Raw genomic sequence first — 26630 nt, 5'->3', positions numbered from 1 at the left:
CTTGTATGAGTTACCTGGGTCACGGGTGTGCCCGGTCCGCGGTTTTCGGGAGTTTGTTGCGGTGAGGCCTGAGGGCCCGGCATCCTTGTTGGTTCATGCAGACGGGCTGTCTCTGTCAAAATTCCAGTTTTCACAGGTGTTCAAAAAATGTATCCTGTTGTCTGGCAGAGGTGGAGCAGGTTTTAGCTCTCACTCTTTTAGAATTGGCGCAGCTACGGAAGCAGCTCGGTGGGGTTTATCCCCGGCGATGGTTAAGAAGATCGGTAGGTGGGAGTCAGACCGATATAGGTTGTATGTGCGGCCTCATTTGCTGTGAGGCGGTGGTGATAAGATGTGCTGGAGGTGGATATGGAGTAGTTACGTTGTTGTTTTGTGTTGTTTTAGGTGCAGGTCCCTGCTTGATTTGGATCATGGGGCACTCCTACGTACACTGGGGAGGTGTGCGTGCTGATGTTCGTCCTGCCGGACGGCAGTTGGGCATGGATCACGCAGAAGTGCAGGTCAGATGGTTGGGCCTGCGGGGCATGCTGTGGTGTAGGCTGTTACCAGAGGTACAATTTTATGCGGGTTTGGACAGGGCGCCGGATATCTTAGTGGTGCACCTTGGCGGCAATGATTTGGGCATTCGGTCGTCCAGGGATTTAGTGAGGGATGTGAAGATTGACCTTTTGCGGTTGTGGTCGGCGTTCCCAGGAGTGGTTATTGTATGGTCTGATATTGTGGCTCGCAAGGTGTGGCGGCAGGCACGTTCCGTACATAGCTTAAACAAAGCGCGAGCAAAGGTCAACAAGGTAGTTGGCAGATTTGTGGCACGCAATGGCGGTGTTGTGGTGCGGCATAAGGAGTTGGAGGGTAGAGAGGTAGGTTTCCTCAGGGCGGATGGTGTTCATCTAAACGAGGTGGGTCTGGATATGTGGACCCTGGACATTAAGGAGGGCATGGAGAAAGCCCTGCAGTTGTGGAGGGACAATCATGTGTAAGGGGTCACACATGATTGTCGTGGCGGTAGGAGGAGGGGTCTTTGGAGGCACGGAATGGTAAGAAGGAGAAGCAACAATGGAGATTGTTGCAAGAGAACTCGGGGCGTTTAACCCGGGATAGTATTGGAGGGGCTGGGGAGTGGTTACCCAGCTCATATATATTCCTGATGGGCAGGGTCCCCAGGAAGGGAGAGAGAGGTCTTGGACATGGTTGGTGCCCTCGGGTCAGGTGCAGAACGGCTGTAGGGTAAGGGGTCCAGACCTAATAAGGAAACGATGGAGTTTAATGATTGAAGTGCCTTCAAGGATCCTTTATCTGGAGTTGGGAAATAGAGCAGGATGTTATCATGGAGTTATGATGTGTTTATGGTTATGCTCTTTTTCAGAAAAAAGGTGTGTTTAATAAATGGCTGCTGTGGCCTTTACACCAAAATTCATGTGTGGTCTCTTATTGGGGTTTGGGGTGTAAGGTCGTAGATAGCGGAAGCATCAAACATACCTTAAGTCATGTGGAGTGACGATTCTCTATGTGACGTGTTCTGTGGGGTGACGCTTCTCTATGTGACGTGTTCTGTGGGGTGACGCTTCTCTATGTGACGTGTTCTGTGGAGTGACGCTTCTCTATATGACGTGTTCTGTGGAGTGACGCTTCTCTATATGACGTGTTCTGTGGAGTGACGCTTCTCTATCTGGCGTGTTCTGTGGAGTGACGCTTCTTTATGACGTGTTCTGTGGAGTGACGCTTCTTTATGACGTGTTCTGTGGAGTGACGCTTCTCTATATGACGTGTTCTGTGGAGTGACGCTTCTCTATATGACGTGTTCTGTGGTGTGATGCTTCTCTATATGGCGTGTTCTGTGGAGTGACGCTTCTCTATATGACGTGTTCTGTGGAGTGACGCTTCTCTTTTTGACGTGTTCTGTGGAGTGACGCTTCTCTATGACGTCTTCTGTGGAGTGACGCTTCTCTATATGGCGTGTTCTGTGGAGTGACGCTTCTCTATGACGTCTTCTGTGGAGTGACGCTTCTCTATATGACGTGTTCTGTGGAGTGACGCTTCTCTATATCACGTGTTCTGTGGAGTGACGCTTCTCTATGTGACGTGTTCTGTGGAGTGACGCTTCTCTATATGACGTGTTCTGTGGAGTGACGCTTCTCTATCTGGCGTGTTCTGTGGAGTGACGCTTCTCTATATGACGAGTTCAGTAAGCCCAGCGTAATGTAGGCGCAGCCGTAATGAAGCAAGCGCATGACTAGGTGTTTGGGAGTTCTAGGCTATTATGTTCTAGGTATTATGTTTTAGGCTATATTTATAGGGATGGGAGGGTTATGTGAAAGGGGGCATGGGGCAAAATGTATCTATATGTGGTGGGTGGAGAATAAAGTATATAAGTCCATGCGGGGAAGAGGCAGTCCTCTTTCCCGCTGGACAACAGGAGAAATTTTTGTCCTGTTATTATATTTAAAAGACAAATATACAGATTAATATTTCTACTTACCTGATGGAAGCGGCGATGGAGACAACGATGGCCAGGATCCGGGATGCAGCGATGCAGCACGGCGTGGGATGGCTGGATGCGCTGATTGCCGGGGCTCTTCCTCCGGTTCCAGCGGCTGGAGAGGAGAGTGAGGGACGCAGCAGCAGGCGTTCCAGGCCTCAGGAGAGGCCTTCATCTGCAGAGACGCCTCGGTCTGGTCGGCGCCGAGGGAGCCCCTCCAGGGACCCTCCTCCTCCTGCTGGTCCGGAGCTGCACCCTGGCGTCGGTCCACGGAGGTCTGGGAGGAATCCCATCAGGCGGGCGAGACCGGAGGTGACAGGAGGGGGGGGGCCGCGGCGGCCATCTTCCTCCCTCCTGTCTTCAACAACAACGCCGGAAGTGGAGGCGGGACCGGATGCGCGCGCAAGACCGGATGCGCGCACAGGACCGGATGTGCGCGCGGGGCCGGATGCGCGCGCAGGTCCGGAAGTGACGGCTTTCTCCGGCGCCGATGCTCCAGGTGCCGGAGGAGCTCAGCGGACAGACATCAGGACACCAGCGCCGACCCGCAGGAAGAGGCGGGCGGCATCTAGATGGGGAGCGAGATCGCCTCCTGCAGGAGCAGGGAGGCGTGCGGCGGCGACAGCGACCGGAGGTACCCGGGCAACTTCTTGGAATGACGCCGGGCCCCATCCGGACGAGGGGGGGCAGCGGTCTGCTATACAGGCAGCGACGACTACAAGAAGATTTTATTTTGACAGCCCTGCAGAAGGACTGGATCGGCAGGGCTGTCGTTCTGAATATGCCACGCCACCAGGGGGTGGCAGGATCGTGGACGGGCCGCATTCCGCGGAGCCTAGAGCAGCAGCGACTGGAAGTGCGGGGAGCTACGGGGAGCGTGGGGTGCAGGAGCACCACTCCCTAGGATCGTCACGACCGACGCCTGGATTATCTGGAGTGATGGACGCGTCCGCTGGGAGGTCACCTCAGGGACGTACGGGTGAGTCTACCACTGATGTGGTGCCGGGGATGTGTGGGGGGGATGTGGGGGGGATATTGTCAATGTCACAGATGCAATTGTTGTTTAGAGGGATGCAGGAGTATTTTATGAGAATTGTGCCAGGCGTAGAGCAGTCGCCAGCGAGGGTATGGGGCGCTGCTAGTGAGGCGTCTGCTAGTGCGGCAGGGAGTGCAGTTGCTAATGAGGCGATTTCTGGTGCAGCTGCGGCAGTGATTGCGGGTGTTAGTGAAGTGGCGCCGGTTGTGGGTGCCGTAGTGGCTGTGGGAAAAGCAGTTGACGAGGCGGCTAGTACAGCTAAGAAAGTGGTGGAGGATGTGCGTTTGGCTGACGCCGCTAAAGGTGAGGTTTATGTGTGTTTTGAGGGCCCGCTGGGGGCACATTTGAAGGTGGAGATTAGGGAAAAGATATGGAAAGATGAATATGTTGAGATTTTTTCTTTGCTGCCGTTAGAGAAGTTTAATTTGGACCGGTGGAAACCGGATGAAAGTAAGAAGGAGGAGGAGGAGCGGCGGCGGTATCGTTTGATTCCACGGACTTTTGCGAATTGGCTGCAGGCCTTCGCTATCTTGGCTAGTGTGGTGGGTGAGAAGGCGCCGGAGAACTGTTCGGCGTTATTCTGTTATATGGATTCGGTAGGGGAGGCGTATCGTGTATACGGTGGTAATGCGTGGTTGCGGTATGACGAACAGTTTCGTCAGCGGAAGTCGGTGCGCCCGTCGTTGCGATGGGATCACAAGGATATCAGTTTATGGATGCGTCTGATGTCTGCGCCAAAACAGGGGCAGCAGCCCTTTCGTGATGCGGCCGGCGGTCAGGGGTCAGCAGCGGGTCGGTCAGGATCCTCAGGAAAGGGGTGTTGCTGGCAGTATAATGAGGGGCATTGCAAGTTCGGCCCAGATTGTAGGTACAAGCACGAGTGCTCCGGTTGCGGAGGCGCCCATGGTTTGTCCAGATGCTTCAAGAAGCATAAGGGCAGGCAGGGAGATGCTGAGCAGAAGAGGGGCGACGCCGGTGAGGGTGGAAAGGATGCTCCCGTTTTTAAGGGGCTATCCAAATAAGAAAGTGGCGGATTTGTTGTGGTTAGGATTTTCAGAAGGTTTTCGGATTCCTTGTACGTCGGTTGGACGTGACGGGGTAGTCCGTAATTTGTCGTCTGCTTTGGCGCGGCCTGATCTGGTTACGGATAAGCTGCTGAAGGAGGTGGCTTTGGGCCGCATGGCGGGGCCGTTTTCCTCCCCGCCTGTTCAGAATTTGCGTGTTTCCCCGTTAGGTTTGGTTCTAAAAAAGGAGGTGAATAAATTCCGCCTTATTCATCACTTGTCTTATCCGGAAGGCGAGTCGGTGAATGACGGCATTGATCCGGCCCTGTGCGCGGTCAGTTACACTAACTTTGATGCGGCGGTTGTTTGGGTTCGGAAATACGGGAAGGGCTCTCTGTTAGCGAAAACTGACATTGAGGCCGCTTTTCGTTTATTGCCGGTGCATCCGGATAGTTTTTGTTTGCTGGGATGTTATTGGCAGGAGGAATATTTTGTGGATTGTTGCCTCCCGATGGGCTGCTCCATTTCATGCGCTTATTTTGAGATGTTTAGCACGTTTTTGGAGTGGGTGGTCCGTCGGGAGGCGCAGGTGCAATCTGCGCTGCATTATCTGGATGATTTCCTGTTTATCGGGCCGCCGGGTACCTATGTGTGTGCAGGATTGCTACACACTATGGAGAGAGTGGCAATGGATTTTGGGGTACCTTTGGCGCCTGAGAAAACTGAGGGACCCACGACGGTCATTAAGTTTTTGGGAATCATGATTGATTCAGATAACATGGAGTGTCGCTTGCCTGATGATAAGTTGCTGGAGATGAGAGAGTTGGTGGCGAGTGCGCTGCGCAGGAAGAAGATACAATTGCGGGACTTGCAATCCTTGTTGGGGCATTTGAATTTCGCTTGTAGGATTATGCCCATGGGGCGGGTGTTTTGCAGGCGGTTGGCGAGTGCTACCGCAGGGGTGCATTCCCCTCATCATTTCATTAGGTTGTCGGCGGAGTTGAAAGCTGACTTGTTGGTGTGGGGGGAGTTTTTGCAGACCTATAATGGGCGGTCGGTGCTCATGTATCAGCCGGTGTCTAGTGTGGACTTGGAGCTGTATACTGATGCATCAGGTGCATGCGGATTTGGGGCTTATTTCCAGGGGCAGTGGTGTGCAGGAGTTTGGCCTGATACATGGCATGAATGTGGTTTTGTCCGTAACTTGGCTCTGCTGGAATTGTTCCCGATTGTGGTGGCTGCGGAGTTGTGGGGGGATTGTCTGCGGGACCGGAGAGTGCGTTTCGTATGTGACAATCTAGGTGTCGTTCAGGCTGTTAATGCCCAGACGGCTAATTCTCCGCCAGTCGTGCGGCTATTGCGACATTTAGTTTTGAGAGGTTTGATGTTAAATGCGCATTTTGTGGCAGTGCATATTCCTGGGGTGCTGAATTCTGTGGCTGATTCCCTTTCTCGTCAACAGTGGGACAGGTTTCGTCTGCTGGCGCCGGGGGCGGAGTCTCATGGCCTGCCTTGTCCAGAGCATCTGTGGAAGGTGGTGTGACAATGGCGATGTCGCTTGTGGAAAGGTCGGTTAGTGCGGTCACGTGGCAGAGGTACAGTGCGGTGTGGCAGGTATGGGAGACGTTGTTGGAAAATGCGCAGGCAGGTATTGCAGATCGGCAGGCGTGTTTGCTGTATTTTATAGGAAATGCGTACAGTGAGGGGTCGTCTGCAGCAATGGTCGCTCGCAGTTTGTCGGCCTTGGCTTTTTGGTTTAAGAAGAAAGGTGAGGAGGACGTGACTAAGTCCTTTCTGGTGCGGCAGGCAATGAAGGGTTTCAGGAGGGGTTCCGCAGTTAGGGATCTCAGGAAGCCGGTGTCATTTGAGCTGTTGGTAGCGATTTGTGAATTGTTGAGGGAGGTTTGTGTTTCAGCATTTGAAGTGCGGCTATTTACACTGGCCTTTTCTTTGGCTTTCTTTGGGGCGTTCCGGATATCGGAGTTGGTGTCGGCCAGTAAGAGTGTGGCAGGGGGTTTATTGTATGCTGATGTGGATTTGGATGGCTCCTGCCTTTCTTGTTTGCTCCGTAGATCTAAGACAGATCAGGAGGGGAGAGGTTTTGTGGTGCGCTTGTATGAGTTACCAGGGTCGCGGGTGTGCCCGGTCCACTGTTTTCGGGAGTTTGTTGCGGTGAGGCCTGAGGGCCCGGCATCCTTGTTGGTTCATGCAGACGGGCTGTCTCTGTCAAAATTCCAGTTTTCACAGGTGTTCAAAAAATGTATCCTGTTGTCCGGCAGAGGTGGAGCAGGTTTTAGCTCTCATTCCTTTAGAATTGGCGCAGCTACGGAAGCAGCTCGGTGGGGTTTATCCCCGGCGATGGTTAAGAAGATTGGTAGGTGGGAGTCAGACAGATACAGGTTGTATGTGCGGCCTCACTTGCTTTGAGGCGGTGGTGATAAGATGTGCTGGAGGTGGATATGGAGTAGTTACGTTGTTGTTTTGTGTTGTTTTAGGTGCAGGTCCCTGCTTGATTTGGATCATGGGGCACTCCTACGTACACTGGGGAGGTGTGCGTGCTGATGTTCGTCCGGCCGGACGGCAGTTGGGCATGGATCACGCAGAAGTGCAGGTCAGATGGTTGGGCCTGCGGGGCATGCTGTGGTGTAGGCTGTTACCAGAGGTACAATTTTATGCGGGATTGGACAGGGCGCCGGATATCTTAGTGGTGCACCTTGGCGGCAATGATTTGGGCATTCGGTCGTCCAGGGATTTAGTGAGGGATGTGAAGATTGACCTTTTGCGGTTGTGGTCGGCGTTCCCAGGAGTGGTTATTGTGTGGTCTGATATTGTGGCTCGCAAGGTGTGGCGGCAGGCACGTTCCGTACATAGCTTAAACAAAGCGCGAGCAAAGGTCAACAAGGTAGTTGGCAGGTTTGTGGCACGCAATGGCGGTGTTGTGGTGCGGCATAAGGAGTTGGAGGGTAGAGAGGTAGGTTTCCTCAGGGCGGATGGTGTTCATCTAAACGAGGTGGGTCTGGATATGTGGACCTTGGACATTAAGGAGGGCATGGAGAAAGCCCTGCAGTTGTGGAGGGACAATCATGTGTAAGGGGTCACACATGATTGTCGTGGCGGTAGGAGGAGGGGTCTTTGGAGGCACGGAATGAGAAGGAGAAGCAACAATGGAGATTGTTGCAAGAGAACTCGGGGCGTTTAACCCGGGATAGTATTGGAGGGGCTGGGGAGTGGTTACCCAGCTCATATATATTCCTGATGGGCAGGGTCCCCAGGAAGGGAGAGAGAGGTCTTGGACATGGTTGGTGCCCTCGGGTCAGGTGCAGAACGGCTGTAGGGTAAGGGGTCCAGACCTAATAAGGAAACGATGGAGTTTAATGATTGAAGTGCCTTCAAGGATCCTTTATCTGGAGTTGGGAAATAGAGCAGGATGTTATCATGGAGTTATGATGTGTTTATGGTTATGCTCTTTTTCAGAAAAAGGTGTGTTTAATAAATGGCTGCTGTGGCCTTTACACCAAAATTCATGTGTGGTCTCTTATTGGGGTTTGGGGTGTAAGGTCGTAGATAGCGGAAGCATCAAACATACCTTAAGTCAAGTAAGCCCAGCGTAATGTAGGCGCAGCCGTAATGAAGCAAGCGCATGACTAGGTGTTTGGGAGTTCTAGGCTATTATGTTCTAGGTATTATGTTTTAGGCTATATTTATAGGGATGGGAGGGTTATGTGAAAGGGGGCATGGGGCAAAATGTATCTATATGTGGTGGGTGGAGAATAAAGTATATAAGTCCATGCGGGGAAGAGGCAGTCCTCTTTCCCGCTGGACAACAGGAGAAATTTTTGTCCCGCCCGCCCTCCCAGTATTTTCTCCTGTTTATGGGAATTTGTCGGTTGGGGTTTTGTTTTGTCACAGTAGCAATGGCGGTAGGAGGAGGGGTCTTTGGAGGCACGGAATGAGAAGGAGAAGCAACAATGGAGATTGTTGCAAGAGAACTCGGGGCGTTTAACCCGGGATAGTATTGGAGGGGCTGGGGAGTGGTTACCCAGCTCATATATATTCCTGATGGGCAGGGTCCCCAGGAAGGGAGAGAGAGGTCTTGGACATGGTTGGTGCCCTCGGGTCAGGTGCAGAACGGCTGTAGGGTAAGGGGTCCAGACCTAATAAGGAAACGATGGAGTTTAATGATTGAAGTGCCTTCAAGGATCCTTTATCTGGAGTTGGGAAATAGAGCAGGATGTTATCATGGAGTTATGATGTGTTTATGGTTATGCTCTTTTTCAGAAAAAGGTGTGTTTAATAAATGGCTGCTGTGGCCTTTACACCAAAATTCATGTGTGGTCTCTTATTGGGGTTTGGGGTGTAAGGTCGTAGATAGCGGAAGCATCAAACATACCTTAAGTCATGTGGAGTGACGCTTCTCTATATGACGTGTTCTCTGGAGTGACACTTCTCTATCTGCCGTGTTCTGTGGAGTGACGCTTCTCTAAGACGTGTTCTGTGGAGTGACGCTTCTCTATATGACGTGTTCTGTGGAGTGACGCTTCTCTATATGGCGTGTTCTGTGGAGTGACGCTTCTCTATATGACGTGTTCTGTGGAGTGATGCTTCTCTATATGGCGTGTTCTGTGGAGTGACGCTTCTCTATATGACGTGTTCTGTGGAGTGACGCCTCTCTAAATGACGTGTTCTGTGGAGTGACGCTTCTCTATATGACGTGTTCTGTGGAGTGACGCTTCTCTATATGACGTGTTCTGTGGAGTGACGCTTCTCTATGACGTCTTCTGTGGAGTGACGCTTCTCTATATGGCGTGTTCTGTGGAGTGACGCTTCTCTATATGACGTGTTCTGTGGAGTGACGCTTCTCTATATCACGTGTTCTGTGGAGTGACGCTTCTCTATGTGACGTGTTCTGTGGAGTGACGCTTCTCTATATGACGTGTTCTGTGGAGTGACGCTTCTCTATCTGGCGTGTTCTGTGGAGTGACGCTTCTCTATATGACGAGTTCTGTGGAGTGACGCTTCTCTATATGACGTGTTCTGTGGAGTGACGCTTCTCTATATGGCGTGTTCTGTGGAGTGACGCTTCTCTATATGACGTGTTCTGTGGAGTGACGCTTCTCTATATGGCGTGTTCTGTGGAGTGACGCTTCTCTATATGACGTGTTCTGTGGAGTGACGCCTCTCTAAATGACGTGTTCTGTGGAGTGACGCTTCTCTATATGACGTGTTCTGTGGAGTGACACTTCTCTATCTGGCGTGTTCTGTGGAGTGACGCTTCTTTATGACGTGTTCTGTGGAGTGACGCTTCTCTATATGACGTGTTCTGTGGAGTGACGCTTCTCTATATGGCGTGTTCTGTGGAGTGACGCTTCTCTATATGACGTGTTCTGTGGAGTGACGCTTCTCTATATGACGTGTTCTGTGGAGTGACGCTTCTCTATATGACGTGTTCTGTGGAGTGACGCTTCTTTAAGACGTGTTCAGTAAGCCCAGCGTAATGTAGGCGCAGCCGTAATGAAGCAAGCGCATGACTAGGTGTTTGGGAGTTCTAGGCTATTATGTTCTAGGTATTATGTTTTAGGCTATATTTATAGGGATTGGAGGGTTATACTTTGATGCGGCGGTTGTTTGGGTTCGGAAATACGGGAAGGGCTCTCTGTTAGCGAAAACTGACATTGAGGCCGCGTTTCGTTTATTGCCGGTGCATCCGGATAGTTTTTGTTTGCTGGGATGTTATTGGCAGGAGGAATATTTTGTAGATTGTTGCCTCCCGATGGGCTGCTCCATTTCATGCGCTTATTTTGAGATGTTTAGCACGTTTTTGGAGTGGGTGGTCCGTCGGGAGGCGCAGGTGCAATCTGCGCTGCATTATCTGGATGATTTCCTGTTTATCGGGCCGCCGGGTACCTATGTGTGTGCAGGATTGCTACACACTATGGAGAGAGTGGCAATGGATTTTGGGGTACCTTTGGCGCCTGAGAAAACTGAGGGACCCACGACGGTCATTAAGTTTTTGGGAATCATGATTGATTCAGATAATATGGAGTGTCGCTTGCCTGATGATAAGTTGCTGGAGATGAGAGAGTTGGTGGCGAGTGCGCTGCGCAGGAAGAAGATACAGTTGCGGGACTTGCAATCCTTGTTGGGGCATTTGAATTTCGCTTGTAGGATTATGCCCATGGGGCGGGTGTTTTGCAGGCGGTTGGCGAGTGCTACCGCAGGGGTGCATTCCCCCCATCATTTCATTAGGTTGTCGGCGGAGTTGAAAGCTGATTTGTTGGTGTGGGGGGAGTTTTTGCAGACCTATAATGGGCGGTCGGTGCTCATGTATCAGCCGGTGTCTACTGTGGACTTGGAGCTGTATACTGATGCATCAGGTGCTTGTGGATTCGGGGCTTATTTCCAGGGGCAGTGGTGTGCAGGAGTTTGGCCTGATACATGGCATGAATGTGGTTTTGTCCGTAACTTGGCTCTGCTGGAATTGTTCCCGATTGTGGTGGCTGCGGAGTTGTGGGGGGATTGTCTGCGGGACCGGAGAGTGCGTTTCGTATGTGACAATCTGGGTGTCGTTCAGGCTGTTAATGCCCAGACGGCTAATTCTCCGCCAGTCGTGCGGCTATTGCGACATTTAGTTTTGAGAGGTTTGATGTTGAATGCGCATTTTGTGGCAGTGCATATTCCTGGGGTGCTGAATTCTGTGGCTGATTCCCTTTCTCGTCAACAGTGGGACAGGTTTCGTCTGCTGGCGCCGGGGGCGGAGTCTCATGGCCTGCCTTGTCCAGAGCATCTGTGGAAGGTGGTGTGACAATGGCGATGTCGCTTGTGGAAAGGTCGGTTAGTGCGGTCACGTGGCAGAGGTACAGTGCGGTATGGCAGGTATGGGAGACGTTGTTGGAAAATGCGCAGGCAGGTATTGCAGATCGGCAGGCGTGTTTGTTGTATTTTATAGGAAAGGCGTACAGTGAGGGGTCGTCTGCAGCAACGGTCGCTCGCAGTTTGTCGGCCTTGGCTTTTTGGTTTAAGAAGAAAGGTGAGGAGGACGTGACTAAGTCCTTTCTGGTCAGGCAGGCAATGAAGGGTTTCAGGAGGGGTTCCGCAGTTAGGGATCTCAGGAAGCCGGTGTCATTTGAGCTGTTGGTAGCGATTTGTGAATTGTTGAGGGAGGTTTGTGTTTCAGCATTTGAAGTGCGGCTATTTACACTGGCCTTTTCTTTGGCTTTCTTTGGGGCGTTCCGGATATCGGAGTTGGTGTCGGCCAGTAAGAGTGTGGCAGGGGGCTTATTGTACGCTGATGTGGATTTGGATGGCTCCTGCCTTTCTTGTTTGCTCCGTAGATCTAAGACAGATCAGGAAGGGAGAGGTTTTGTGGTGCGCTTGTATGAGTTACCTGGGTCGTGGGTGTGCCCGGTCCGCTGTTTTCGGGAGTTTGTTGCGGTGAGGCCTGAGGGCCCGGCATCCTTGTTGGTTCATGCAGACGGGCTGTCTCTGTCAAAATTCCAGTTTTCACAGGTGTTCAAAAAATGTATCCTGTTGTCCGGCAGAGGTGGAGCAGGTTTTAGCTCTCATTCCTTTAGAATTGGCGCAGCTACGGAAGCAGCTCGGTGGGGTTTATCCCCGGCGATGGTTAAGAAGATTGGTAGGTGGGAGTCAGACAGATACAGGTTGTATGTGCGGCCTCACTTGCTTTGAGGCGGTGGTGATAAGATGTGCTGGAGGTGGATATGGAGTAGTTACGTTGTTGTTTTGTGTTGTTTTAGGTGCAGGTCCCTGCTTGATTTGGATCATGGGGCACTCCTACGTACACTGGGGAGGTGTGCGTGCTGATGTTCGTCCGGCCGGACGGCAGTTGGGCATGGATCACGCAGAAGTGCAGGTCAGATGGTTGGGCCTGCGGGGCATGCTGTGGTGTAGGCTGTTACCAGAGGTTCAATTTTATGCGGGATTGGACAGGGCGCCGGATATCTTAGTGGTGCACCTTGGCGGCAATGATTTGGGCATTCGGTCGTCCAGGGATTTAGTGAGGGATGTGAAGATTGACCTTTTGCGGTTGTGGTCGGCGTTCCCAGGAGTGGTTATTGTATGGTCTGATATTGTGGCTCGCAAGGTGTGGCGGCAGGCACGTTCCGTACATAGCTTAAACAAAGCGCGAGCAAAGGTCAACAAGGTGGTTGGCAGGTTTGTGGCACGCAATGGCGGTGTTGTGGTGCGGCATAAGGAGTTGGAGGGTAGAGAGGTAGGTTTCCTCAGGGCGGATGGTGTTCATCTAAACGAGGTGGGTCTGGATATGTGGACCTTGGACATTAAGGAGGGCATGGAGAAAGCCCTGCAGTTGTGGAGGGACAATCATGTGTAAGGGGTCACACATGATTGTCGTGGCGGTAGGAGGAGGGGTCTTTGGAGGCACGGAATGAGAAGGAGAAGCAACAATGGAGATTGTTGCAAGAGAACTCGGGGCGTTTAACCCGGGATAGTATTGGAGGGGCTGGGGAGTGGTTACCCAGCTCATATATATTCCTGATGGGCAGGGTCCCCAGGAAGGGAGAGAGAGGTCTTGGACATGGTTGGTGCCCTCGGGTCAGGTGCAGAACGGCTGTAGGGTAAGGGGTCCAGACCTAATAAGGAAACGATGGAGTTTAATGATTGAAGTGCCTTCAAGGATCCTTTATCTGGAGTTGGGAAATAGAGCAGGATGTTATCATGGAGTTATGATGTGTTTATGGTTATGCTCTTTTTCAGAAAAAAGGTGTGTTTAATAAATGGCTGCTGTGGCCTTTACACCAAAATTCATGTGTGGTCTCTTATTGGGGTTTGGGGTGTAAGGTCGTAGATAGCGGAAGCATCAAACATACCTTAAGTCAAGTAAGCCCAGCGTAATGTAGGCGCAGCCGTAATGAAGCAAGCGCATGACTAGGTGTTTGGGAGTTCTAGGCTATTATGTTCTAGGTATTATGTTTTAGGCTATATTTATAGGGATTGGAGGGTTATGTGAAAGGGGCATGGGGCAAAATGTATCTATATGTGGTGGGTGGAGAATAAAGTATATAAGTCCATGCGGGGAAGAGGCAGCCCTCTTTCCCGCTGGACAACAGGAGAAAGTTTTGTCCCGCCCGCCCTCCCAGTATTTTCTCCTGTTTATGGGAATTTGTCGGTTGGGGTTTTGTTTTGTCACAGTAGCAATGGCGGTAGGAGGAGGGGTCTTTGGAGGCACGGAATGAGAAGGAGAAGCAACAATGGAGATTGTTGCAAGAGAACTCGGGGCGTTTAACCCGGGATAGTATTGGAGGGGCTGGGGAGTGGTTACCCAGCTCATATATATTCCTGATGGGCAGGGTCCCCAGGAAGGGAGAGAGAGGTCTTGGACATGGTTGGTGCCCTCGGGTCAGGTGCAGAACGGCTGTAGGGTAAGGGGTCCAGACCTAATAAGGAAACGATGGAGTTTAATGATTGAAGTGCCTTCAAGGATCCTTTATCTGGAGTTGGGAAATAGAGCAGGATGTTATCATGGAGTTATGATGTGTTTATGGTTATGCTCTTTTTCAGAAAAAAGGTGTGTTTAATAAATGGCTGCTGTGGCCTTTACACCAAAATTCATGTGTGGTCTCTTATTGGGGTTTGGGGTGTAAGGTCGTAGATAGCGGAAGCATCAAACATACCTTAAGTCATGTGGAGTGACGCTTCTTTATGACGTGTTCTGTGGAGTAACGCTTCTCTATAAGACGTGTTCTGTGGAGTGACGCTTCTCTATATGACGTGTTCTGTGGAGTGACGCTTCTCTATATGACGTGTTCTGTGGAGTGACGCTTCTCTATATGACGTGTTCTGTGGAGTGACGCTTCTCTATATGACGTTTTCTGTGGAGTGACGCTTCCCTATATGACGTGTTCTGTGGAGTGACGCTTCTCTATATGACGTGTTCTGTGGAGTGACGCTTCTCTATATGACGTGTTCTGTGGAGTGACGCTTCTCTATGACGTCTTCTGTGGAGTGACGCTTCTCTATATGGCGTGTTCTGTGGAGTGACGCTTCTCTATATGACGTGTTCTGTGGAGTGACGCTTCTCTATATCACGTGTTCTGTGGAGTGACGCTTCTCTATGTGACGTGTTCTGTGGAGTGACGCTTCTCTATATGACGTGTTCTGTGGAGTGACGCTTCTCTATCTGGCGTGTTCTGTGGAGTGACGCTTCTCTATATGACGAGTTCTGTGGAGTGACGCTTCTCTATATGACGTGTTCTGTGGAGTGACGCTTCTCTATATGGCGTGTTCTGTGGAGTGACGCTTCTCTATATGACGTGTTCTGTGGAGTGACGCTTCTCTATATGGCGTGTTCTGTGGAGTGACGCTTCTCTATATGACGTGTTCTGTGGAGTGACGCCTCTCTAAATGACGTGTTCTGTGGAGTGACGCTTCTCTATATGACGTGTTCTGTGGAGTGACACTTCTCTATCTGGCGTGTTCTGTGGAGTGACGCTTCTTTATGACGTGTTCTGTGGAGTGACGCTTCTCTATATGACGTGTTCTGTGGAGTGACGCTTCTCTATATGGCGTGTTCTGTGGAGTGACGCTTCTCTATATGACGTGTTCTGTGGAGTGACGCTTCTCTATATGACGTGTTCTGTGGAGTGACGCTTCTCTATATGACGTGTTCTGTGGAGTGACGCTTCTTTAAGACGTGTTCTGTGGAGTGACGCTTCTTTATGACGTGTTCTGTGGAGTAACGCTTCTCTATAAGACGTGTTCTGTGGAGTGACGCTTCTCTATATGACGTGTTCTGTGGAGTGACGCTTCTCTATATGGCGTGTTCTGTGGAGTGACGCTTCTCTATATGACGTGTTCTGTGGAGTGACGCTTCTCTATATGACGTGTTCTGTGGAGTGACGCTTCTCTATATGACGTTTTCTGTGGAGTGACGCTTCTCTATATGACGTGTTCTGTGGAGTGACGCTTCCCTATATGACGTGTTCTGTGGGGTGACGCTTCTCTATGTGACGTGTTCTGTGGAGTGACGCTTCTCTATGTGACGTGTTCTGTGGAGTGACGCTTCTCTATATGACGTGTTCTGTGGAGTGACGCCTCTCTATATGACGTGTTCTGTGGAGTGACGCTTCTTTAAGACGTGTTCTGTGGAGTGACGCTTCTTTATGACGTGTTCTGTGGAGTAACGCTTCTCTATAAGACGTGTTCTGTGGAGTGACGCTTCTCTATATGACGTGTTCTGTGGAGTGACGCTTCTCTATATGGCGTGTTCTGTGGAGTGACGCTTCTCTATATGACGTGTTCTGTGGAGTGACGCTTCTCTATATGACGTGTTCTGTGGAGTGACGCTTCTCTATATGACGTTTTCTGTGGAGTGACGCTTCTCTATATGACGTGTTCTGTGGAGTGACGCTTCCCTATATGACGTGTTCTGTGGGGTGACGCTTCTCTATGTGACGTGTTCTGTGGAGTGACGCTTCTCTATGTGACGTGTTCTGTGGAGTGACGCTTCTCTATATGACGTGTTCTGTGGAGTGACGCTTCTCTATATGACGTGTTCTGTGGAGTGACGCTTCTCTATGTGACGTGTTCTGTGGAGTGACGCTTCTCTATGTGACGTGTTCTGTGGAGTGACGCTTCTCTATATGGCGTGTTCTGTGGAGTGACGCTTCTCTATGTGACGTGTTCTGTGGAGTGACGCTCCTCTATGTGACGTGTTCTGTGGAGTGACGCTTCTCTATATGACGTGTTCTGTGGAGTGACGCTTCTCTATATGACGTGTTCTGTGGAGTGACGCTTCTCTATATGACGTGTTCTGTGGAGTGACGCTTCTCTATGTGACGTGTTCTGTGGAGTGACGCTTCTCTATGTGACGTGTTCTGTGGAGTGACGCTTCTCTATGTGACGTGTTCTGTGGAGTGACGCTTCTCTATGACGTGTTCTGTGGAGTGACGCTTCTCTATATGACGTGTTCTGTGGAGTGACGCTTCTCTATGTGACGTGTTCTGTGGAGTGACGCTTCTCTATGTGACGTGTTCTGTGGAGTGACGCTTCTCTATGTGACGTGTTCTGTGGAGTGACGCTTCTCTATATGACGTGTTCTGTGGAGTGACGCTTTGCTATATGACGTGTTCTGTGGAGTGACGCTTCTCTGTATGACGTGTTCTGTGGAGTGACGCTTCTCTATATGACGTGTTCTGTGGAGTGACGCTTCTCTATGTGACGTGTTCTGTGGAGTGACGCTGCTCTATGTGACGTGTTCTGTGGAGTGACGCTTCTCTATGTGACATGTTCTGTGGAGTGACGCTTCTCTATATGACGTGTTCTGTGGAGTGACGCTGCTCTATATGACGTGTTCTGTGGAGTGACGCTTCTCTATGTGACATGTTCTGTGGAGTGACGCTTCTCTATATGACGTGTTCTGTGGAGTGACGCTGCTCTATATGACGTGTTCTGTGGAGTGACGCTGCTCTATGTGACGTGTTCTGTGGAGTGACGCTTCTCTATGTGACATGTTCTGTGGAGTGACGCTTCTCTATATGACGTGTTCTGTGGAGTGACGCTTCTCTATATGACGTGTTCTGTGGAGTGACGCTTCTCTATATGACGTGTTCTGTGGAGTGACGCTTCTCTATATGACGTGTTCTGTGGAGTGACGCTTCTCTATGTGACGTGTTCTGTGGAGTGACGCTTCTCTATGTGACGTGTTCTGTGGAGTAACGCTTCTCTATCTGGCGTGTTCTGTGGAGTGACGCTTCTCTATGACGTGTTCTGTGGAGTGACGCTTCTCTATATGGCGTGTTCTGTGGAGTGACGCTTCTCTATATGACGTGTTCTGTGGAGTGACGCTGCTCTATATGACGTGTTCTGTGGAGTGACGCTGCTCTATGTGACGTGTTCTGTGGAGTGACGCTTCTCTATGTGACATGTTCTGTGGAGTGACGCTTCTCTATATGACGTGTTCTGTGGAGTGACGCTTCTCTATATGACGTGTTCTGTGGAGTGACGCTTCTCTATATGACGTGTTCTGTGGAGTGACGCTGCTCTATGTGACGTGTTCTGTGGAGTGACGCTTCTCTATGTGACATGTTCTGTGGAGTGACGCTTCTCTATATGACGTGTTCTGTGGAGTGACGCTTCTCTATCTGGCGTGTTCTGTGGAGTGACGCTTCTCTATGACGTGTTCTGTGGAGTGACGCTTCTCTATCTGACGTGTTCTGTGGTGTGACGCTTCTCTATATGACGTGTTCTGTGGAGTGACGCTTCTCTATATGACGTGTTCTGTGGAGTGACGCTTCTCTATATGACGTGTTCTGTGGAGTGACGCTTCTCTATGTGACGTGTTCTGTGGAGTGACGCTTCTCTATGTGACGTGTTCTGTGGAGTGACGCTTCTCTATATGACGTGTTCTGTGGAGAGACGCTTCGCTATATGACGTGTTCTGTGGAGTGACGCTTCTCTATATGACGTGTTCTGTGGAGTGACGCTTCTCTATATGACGTGTTCTGTGGAGTGACGCTTCTCTATATGACGTGTTCTGTGGAGTGACGCTTCTCTATGTGACGTGTTCTGTGGAGTGACGCTGCTCTATGTGACGTGTTCTGTGGAGTGACGCTTCTCTATGTGACATGTTCTGTGGAGTGACGCTTCTCTATATGACGTGTTCTGTGGAGTGACGCTGCTCTATATGACGTGTTCTGTGGAGTGACGCTGCTCTATGTGACGTGTTCTGTGGAGTGACGCTTCTCTATGTGACATGTTCTGTGGAGTGACGCTTCTCTATATGACGTGTTCTGTGGAGTGACGCTTCTCTATATGACGTGTTCTGTGGAGTGACGCTTCTCTATATGACGTGTTCTGTGGAGTGACGCTTCTCTATATGACGTGTTCTGTGGAGTGACGCTTCTCTATGTGACGTGTTCTGTGGAGTGACGCTTCTCTATGTGACGTGTTCTGTGGAGTAACGCTTCTCTATCTGGCGTGTTCTGTGGAGTGACGCTTCTCTATGACGTGTTCTGTGGAGTGACGCTTCTCTATATGGCGTGTTCTGTGGAGTGACGCTTCTCTATATGACGTGTTCTGTGGAGTGACGCTGCTCTATATGACGTGTTCTGTGGAGTGACGCTGCTCTATGTGACGTGTTCTGTGGAGTGACGCTTCTCTATGTGACATGTTCTGTGGAGTGACGCTTCTCTATATGACGTGTTCTGTGGAGTGACGCTTCTCTATATGACGTGTTCTGTGGAGTGACGCTTCTCTATATGACGTGTTCTGTGGAGTGACGCTGCTCTATGTGACGTGTTCTGTGGAGTGACGCTTCTCTATGTGACATGTTCTGTGGAGTGACGCTTCTCTATATGACGTGTTCTGTGGAGTGACGCTTCTCTATCTGGCGTGTTCTGTGGAGTGACGCTTCTCTATGACGTGTTCTGTGGAGTGACGCTTCTCTATCTGACGTGTTCTGTGGTGTGACGCTTCTCTATATGACGTGTTCTGTGGAGTGACGCTTCTCTATATGACGTGTTCTGTGGAGTGACGCTTCTCTATATGACGTGTTCTGTGGAGTGACGCTTCTCTATATGACGTGTTCTGTGGAGTGACGCTTCTCTATGTGACGTGTTCTGTGGAGTGACGCTTCTCTATGTGACGTGTTCTGTGGAGTGACGCTTCTCTATGTGACGTGTTCTGTGGAGTGACGCTCCTCTATGTGACGTGTTCTGTGGAGTGACGCTTCTCTATATGACGTGTTCTGTGGAGTGACGCTTCTCTATATGACGTGTTCTGTGGAGTGACGCTTCTCTATATGACGTGTTCTGTGGAGTGACGCTTCTCTATGTGACGTGTTCTGTGGAGTGACGCTTCTCTATGTGACGTGTTCTGTGGAGTGACGCTTCTCTATGTGACGTGTTCTGTGGAGTGACGCTTCTCTATGACGTGTTCTGTGGAGTGACGCTTCTCTATATGACGTGTTCTGTGGAGTGACGCTTCTCTATGTGACGTGTTCTGTGGAGTGACGCTTCTCTATGTGACGTGTTCTGTGGAGTGACGCTTCTCTATATGACGTGTTCTGTGGAGAGACGCTTCGCTATATGACGTGTTCTGTGGAGTGACGCTTCTCTATATGACGTGTTCTGTGGAGTGACGCTTCTCTATATGACGTGTTCTGTGGAGTGACGCTTCTCTATATGACGTGTTCTGTGGAGTGACGCTTCTCTATGTGACGTGTTCTGTGGAGTGACGCTGCTCTATGTGACGTGTTCTGTGGAGTGACGCTTCTCTATGTGACATGTTCTGTGGAGTGACGCTTCTCTATATGACGTGTTCTGTGGAGTGACGCTGCTCTATATGACGTGTTCTGTGGAGTGACGCTGCTCTATGTGACGTGTTCTGTGGAGTGACGCTTCTCTATGTGACATGTTCTGTGGAGTGACGCTTCTCTATATGACGTGTTCTGTGGAGTGACGCTTCTCTATATGACGTGTTCTGTGGAGTGACGCTTCTCTATATGACGTGTTCTGTGGAGTGACGCTTCTCTATATGACGTGTTCTGTGGAGTGACGCTTCTCTATGTGACGTGTTCTGTGGAGTGACGCTTCTCTATGTGACGTGTTCTGTGGAGTAACGCTTCTCTATCTGGCGTGTTCTGTGGAGTGAGGCTTCTCTATGACGTGTTCTGTGGAGTGACGCTTCTCTATATGGCGTGTTCTGTGGAGTGACGCTTCTCTATATGACGTGTTCTGTGGAGTGACGCTTCTCTATATGACGTGTTCTGTGGAGTGACGATTCTCTATATGACGTGTTCTGTGGAGTGACGATTCTCTCTATGACGTGTTCTGTGGAGTGACGCTTCTCTATATGACGTGTTCTGTGGAGTGACGCTTCTCTATATGGCGTGTTCTGTGGAGTGACGCTTCTCTATATGACGTGTTCTGTGGAGTGACACTTCTCTATCTGGCGTGTTCTGTGGAGTGACGCTTCTCTATGACGTGTTCTGTGGAGTGACGCTTCTCTATATGGCGTGTTCTGTGGAGTGACGCTTCTCTATGTGACGTGTTCTGTGGAGTGACGCTTCTCTATATGACGTGTTCTGTGGAGTGACGCTTCTCTATATGGCGTGTTCTGTGGAGTGACGCTTCTCTATATGACGTGTTCTGTGGAGTGACGCTTCTCTATATGGCGTGTTCTGTGGAGTGACGCTTCTCTATATGCCGTGTTCTGTGGAGTGACGCTTCTCTATATGGCGTGTTCTGTGGAGTGACGCTTCTCTATGACGTGTTCTGTGGAGTGACGCTTCTCTATGTGACGTGTTCTGTGGAGTGACGCCTCTCTATATGACGTGTTCTGTGGAGTGACGCTTCTCTATATGACGTGTTCTGTGGAGTGACGCTTCTCTATATGGCGTGTGCTGTGGAGTGACGCTTCTCTATCTGACGTGTTCTGTAGACTGACGCTTCTCTATATGACGTGTTCTGTGGAGTGACGCTTCTCTATATGACGTGTTCTGTGGAGTGACGCTTCTCTATCTGACGTGTTCTGTGGTGTGACGCTTCTCTATATGACGTGTTCTGTGGAGTGACGCTTCTCTATATGACGTGTTCTGTGGAGTGACGCTTCTCTATCTGACGTGTTCTGTGGTGTGACGCTTCTCTATATGACGTGTTCTGTGGTGTGACGCTTCTCTATCTGACGTGTTCTGTGGTGTGACGCTTCTCTATCTGACGTGTTCTGTGGTGTGACGCTTCTCTATGACGTGTTCTGTGGAGTGACGCTTCTCTATATGACGTGTTCTGTGGAGTGACGCTTCTCTATATGACGTGTTCTGTGGAGTGACGCTTCTCTATATGACGTGTTCTGTGGAGTGACGCTTCTCTATCTGGCGTGTTCTGTGGAGTGACGCTTCTCTATGACGTGTTCTGTGGAGTGACGCTTCTCTATTTGACGTGTTCTGTGGAGTGACGCTTCTCTATATGGCGTGTTCTGTGGAGTGACGCTTCTCTATATGACGTGTTCTGTGGAGTGATGCTTCTCTATATGGCGTGTTCTGTGGAGTGACGCTTCTCTTAATGACGTGTTCTGTGGAGTGACGCTTCTCTATATGACGTGTTCTGTGGAGTGACGCTTCTCTATATGACGTGTTCTGTGGAGTGACGCTTCTCTATGTGACGTGTTCTGTGGAGTGACGCTTCTTTATGACGTGTTCTGTGGAGTGACGCTTCTCTATATGACGTGTTCTGTGGAGTGACGCTTCTCTATATGACGTGTTCTGTGGAGTGACACTTCTCTATCTGGCGTGTTCTGTGGAGTGACGCTTCTCTATGACGTGTTCTGTGGAGTGACGCTTCTCTATATGGCGTGTTCTGTGGAGTGATGCTTCTCTATGTGACGTGTTCTGTGGAGTGACGCTTCTCTATATGACGTGTTCTGTGGAGTGACGCTTCTCTATCTGGCGTGTTCTGTGGAGTGACGCTTCTCTATATGACGAGTTCTGTGGAGTGACGCTTCTCTATATGACGTGTTCTCTGGAGTGACGCTTCTCTATGTGACGTGTTCTGTGGAGTGACGCTTCTCTAAGACGTGTTCTGTGGAGTGACGCTTCTCTATATGACGTGTTCTGTGGAGTGACGCTTCTCTATATGGCGTGTTCTGTGGAGTGACGCTTCTCTATATGACGTGTTCTGTGGAGTGACGCTTCTCTATATGGCGTGTTCTGTGGAGTGACGCTTCTCTATATGACGTGTTCTGTGGAGTGACGCCTCTCTAAATGACGTGTTCTGTGGAGTGACGCTTCTCTATATGACGTGTTCTGTGGAGTAACGCTTCTCTATATGACGTGTTCTGTGGAGTGACGCTTCTCTATGACGTCTTCTGTGGAGTGACGCTTCTCTATATGGCGTGTTCTGTGGAGTGACGCTTCTCTATATGACGTGTTCTGTGGAGTGACGCTTCTCTATATCACGTGTTCTGTGGAGTGACGCTTCTCTATGTGACGTGTTCTGTGGAGTGACGCTTCTCTATATGACGTGTTCTGTGGAGTGACGCTTCTCTATCTGGCGTGTTCTGTGGAGTGACGCTTCTCTATATGACGAGTTCTGTGGAGTGACGCTTCTCTATATGACGTGTTCTCTGGAGTGACACTTCTCTATCTGCCGTGTTCTGTGGAGTGACGCTTCTCTAAGACGTGTTCTGTGGAGTGACGCTTCTCTATATGACGTGTTCTCTGGAGTGACACTTCTCTATCTGCCGTGTTCTGTGGAGTGACGCTTCTCTAAGACGTGTTCTGTGGAGTGACGCTTCTCTATATGACGAGTTCTGTGGAGTGACGCTTCTCTATATGACGTGTTCTCTGGAGTGACGCTTCTCTATGTGACGTGTTCTGTGGAGTGACGCTTCTCTAAGACGTGTTCTGTGGAGTGACGCTTCTCTATATGACGTGTTCTGTGGAGTGACGCTTCTCTATATGGCGTGTTCTGTGGAGTGACGCTTCTCTATATGACGTGTTCTGTGGAGTGACGCTTCTCTATATGGCGTGTTCTGTGGAGTGACGCTTCTCTATATGACGTGTTCTGTGGAGTGACGCCTCTCTAAATGACGTGTTCTGTGGAGTGACGCTTCTCTATATGACGTGTTCTGTGGAGTAACGCTTCTCTATATGACGTGTTCTGTGGAGTGACGCTTCTCTATGACGTCTTCTGTGGAGTGACGCTTCTCTATATGGCGTGTTCTGTGGAGTGACGCTTCTCTATATGACGTGTTCTGTGGAGTGACGCTTCTCTATATCACGTGTTCTGTGGAGTGACGCTTCTCTATGTGACGTGTTCTGTGGAGTGACGCTTCTCTATATGACGTGTTCTGTGGAGTGACGCTTCTCTATCTGGCGTGTTCTGTGGAGTGACGCTTCTCTATATGACGAGTTCTGTGGAGTGACGCTTCTCTATATGACGTGTTCTCTGGAGTGACACTTCTCTATCTGCCGTGTTCTGTGGAGTGACGCTTCTCTAAGACGTGTTCTGTGGAGTGACGCTTCTCTATATGACGTGTTCTGTGGAGTGACGCTTCTCTATATGGCGTGTTCTGTGGAGTGACGCTTCTCTATATGACGTGTTCTGTGGAGTGACGCCTCTCTAAATGACGTGTTCTGTGGAGTGACGCTTCTCTATATGACGTGTTCTGTGGAGTGACGCTTCTCTATATGACGTGTTCTGTGGAGTGACGCTTCTCTATGACGTCTTCTGTGGAGTGACGCTTCTCTATATGGCGTGTTCTGTGGAGTGACGCTTCTCTATATGACGTGTTCTGTGGAGTGACGCTTCTCTATATCACGTGTTCTGTGGAGTGACGCTTCTCTATGTGACGTGTTCTGTGGAGTGACGCTTCTCTATATGACGTGTTCTGTGGAGTGACGCTTCTCTATCTGGCGTGTTCTGTGGAGTGACGCTTCTCTATATGACGAGTTCTGTGGAGTGACGCTTCTCTATATGACGTGTTCTCTGGAGTGACACTTCTCTATCTGCCGTGTTCTGTGGAGTGACGCTTCTCTAAGACGTGTTCTGTGGAGTGACGCTTCTCTATATGACGTGTTCTGTGGAGTGACGCTTCTCTATATGACGTGTTCTGTGGAGTGACGCTTCTCTATATGGCGTGTTCTGTGGAGTGACGCTTCTCTATATGACGTGTTCTGTGGAGTGACGCTTCTCTATATGGCGTGTTCTGTGGAGTGACGCTTCTCTATATGACGTGTTCTGTGGAGTGACGCCTCTCTAAATGACGTGTTCTGTGGAGTAACGCTTCTCTATATGACGTGTTCTGTGGAGTGACGCTTCTCTATATGGCGTGTTCTGTGGAGTGACGCTTCTCTATATGACGTGTTCTGTGGAGTGACGCTTCTCTATATGACGTGTTCTGTGGAGTGACGCTTCTCTATATGACGTTTTCTGTGGAGTGACGCTTCTCTATATGACGTGTTCTGTGGAGTGACGCTTCCCTATTTGACGTGTTCTGTGGGGTGACGCTTCTCTATGTGACGTGTTCTGTGGAGTGACGCTTCTCTATGTGACGTGTTCTGTGGAGTGACGCTTCTCTATATGACGTGTTCTGTGGAGTGACGCTTCTCTATATGACGTGTTCTGTGGAGTGACGCTTCTCTATGTGACGTGTTCTGTGGAGTGACGCTTCTCTATATGACGTGTTCTGTGGAGTGACGCTTCTCTATATGACGTGTTCTGTGGAGTGACGCTTCTCTATGTGACGTGTTCTGTGGAGTGACGCTTCTCTATATGGCGTGTTCTGTGGAGTGACGCTTCTCTATGTGACGTGTTCTGTGGAGTGACGCTCCTCTATGTGACGTGTTCTGTGGAGTGACGCTTCTCTATATGACGTGTTCTGTGGAGTGACGCTTCTCTATATGACGTGTTCTGTGGAGTGACGCTTCTCTATATGACGTGTTCTGTGGAGTGACGCTTCTCTATGTGACGTGTTCTGTGGAGTGACGCTTCTCTATGTGACGTGTTCTGTGGAGTGACGCTTCTCTATGTGACGTGTTCTGTGGAGTGACGCTTCTCTATGACGTGTTCTGTGGAGTGACGCTTCTCTATATGACGTGTTCTGTGGAGTGACGCTTCTCTATGTGACGTGTTCTGTGGAGTGACGCTTCTCTATGTGACGTGTTCTGTGGAGTGACGCTTCTCTATATGACGTGTTCTGTGGAGTGACGCTTCGCTATATGACGTGTTCTGTGGAGTGACGCTTCTCTATATGACGTGTTCTGTGGAGTGACGCTTCTCTATATGACGTGTTCTGTGGAGTGACGCTTCTCTATATGACGTGTTCTGCGGAGTGACGCTTCTCTATATGACGTGTTCTGCGGAGTGACGCTGCTCTATGTGACGTGTTCTGCGGAGTGACGCTTCTCTATGTGACGTGTTCTGTGGAGTGACGCTTCTCTATGTGACGTGTTCTGTGGAGTGACGCTTCTCTATATGGCGTGTTCTGTGGAGTGACGCTTCTCTATGTGACGTGTTCTGTGGAGTGACGCTCCTCTATGTGACGTGTTCTGTGGAGTGACGCTTCTCTATATGACGTGTTCTGTGGAGTGACGCTTCTCTATATGACGTGTTCTGTGGAGTGACGCTTCTCTATATGACGTGTTCTGTGGAGTGACGCTTCTCTATGTGACGTGTTCTGTGGAGTGACGCTTCTCTATGTGACGTGTTCTGTGGAGTGACGCTTCTCTATGTGACGTGTTCTGTGGAGTGACGCTTCTCTATGACGTGTTCTGTGGAGTGACGCTTCTCTATATGACGTGTTCTGTGGAGTGACGCTTCTCTATGTGACGTGTTCTGTGGAGTGACGCTTCTCTATGTGACGTGTTCTGTGGAGTGACGCTTCTCTATATGACGTGTTCTGTGGAGTGACGCTTCGCTATATGACGTGTTCTGTGGAGTGACGCTTCTCTATATGACGTGTTCTGTGGAGTGACGCTTCTCTATATGACGTGTTCTGCGGAGTGACGCTTCTCTATATGACGTGTTCTGCGGAGTGACGCTTCTCTATATGACGTGTTCTGCGGAGTGACGCTGCTCTATGTGACGTGTTCTGTGGAGTGACGCTTCTCTATGTGACGTGTTCTGTGGAGTGACGCTCCTCTATGTGACGTGTTCTGTGGAGTGACGCTTCTCTATATGACGTGTTCTGTGGAGTGACGCTTCTCTATGTGACGTGTTCTGTGGAGTGACGCTTCTCTATGTGACGTGTTCTGTGGAGTGACGCTTCTCTATGTGACGTGTTCTGTGGAGTGACGCTTCTCTATGACGTGTTCTGTGGAGTGACGCTTCTCTATATGACGTGTTCTGTGGAGTGACGCTTCTCTATGTGACGTGTTCTGTGGAGTGACGCTTCTCTATGTGACGTGTTCTGTGGAGTGACGCTTCTCTATATGACGTGTTCTGTGGAGAGACGCTTCGCTATATGACGTGTTCTGTGGAGTGACGCTTCTCTATATGACGTGTTCTGTGGAGTGACGCTTCTCTATATGACGTGTTCTGTGGAGTGACGCTTCTCTATATGACGTGTTCTGTGGAGTGACGCTTCTCTATGTGACGTGTTCTGTGGAGTGACGCTGCTCTATGTGACGTGTTCTGTG

This window comes from Rhinoderma darwinii, chromosome 11 (genome assembly GCF_050947455.1).
Source record: "Rhinoderma darwinii isolate aRhiDar2 chromosome 11, aRhiDar2.hap1, whole genome shotgun sequence".
Taxonomy (NCBI): Eukaryota; Metazoa; Chordata; class Amphibia; order Anura; family Rhinodermatidae; genus Rhinoderma; species Rhinoderma darwinii.
Note: the sequence above shows the minus strand (reverse complement) of the source record.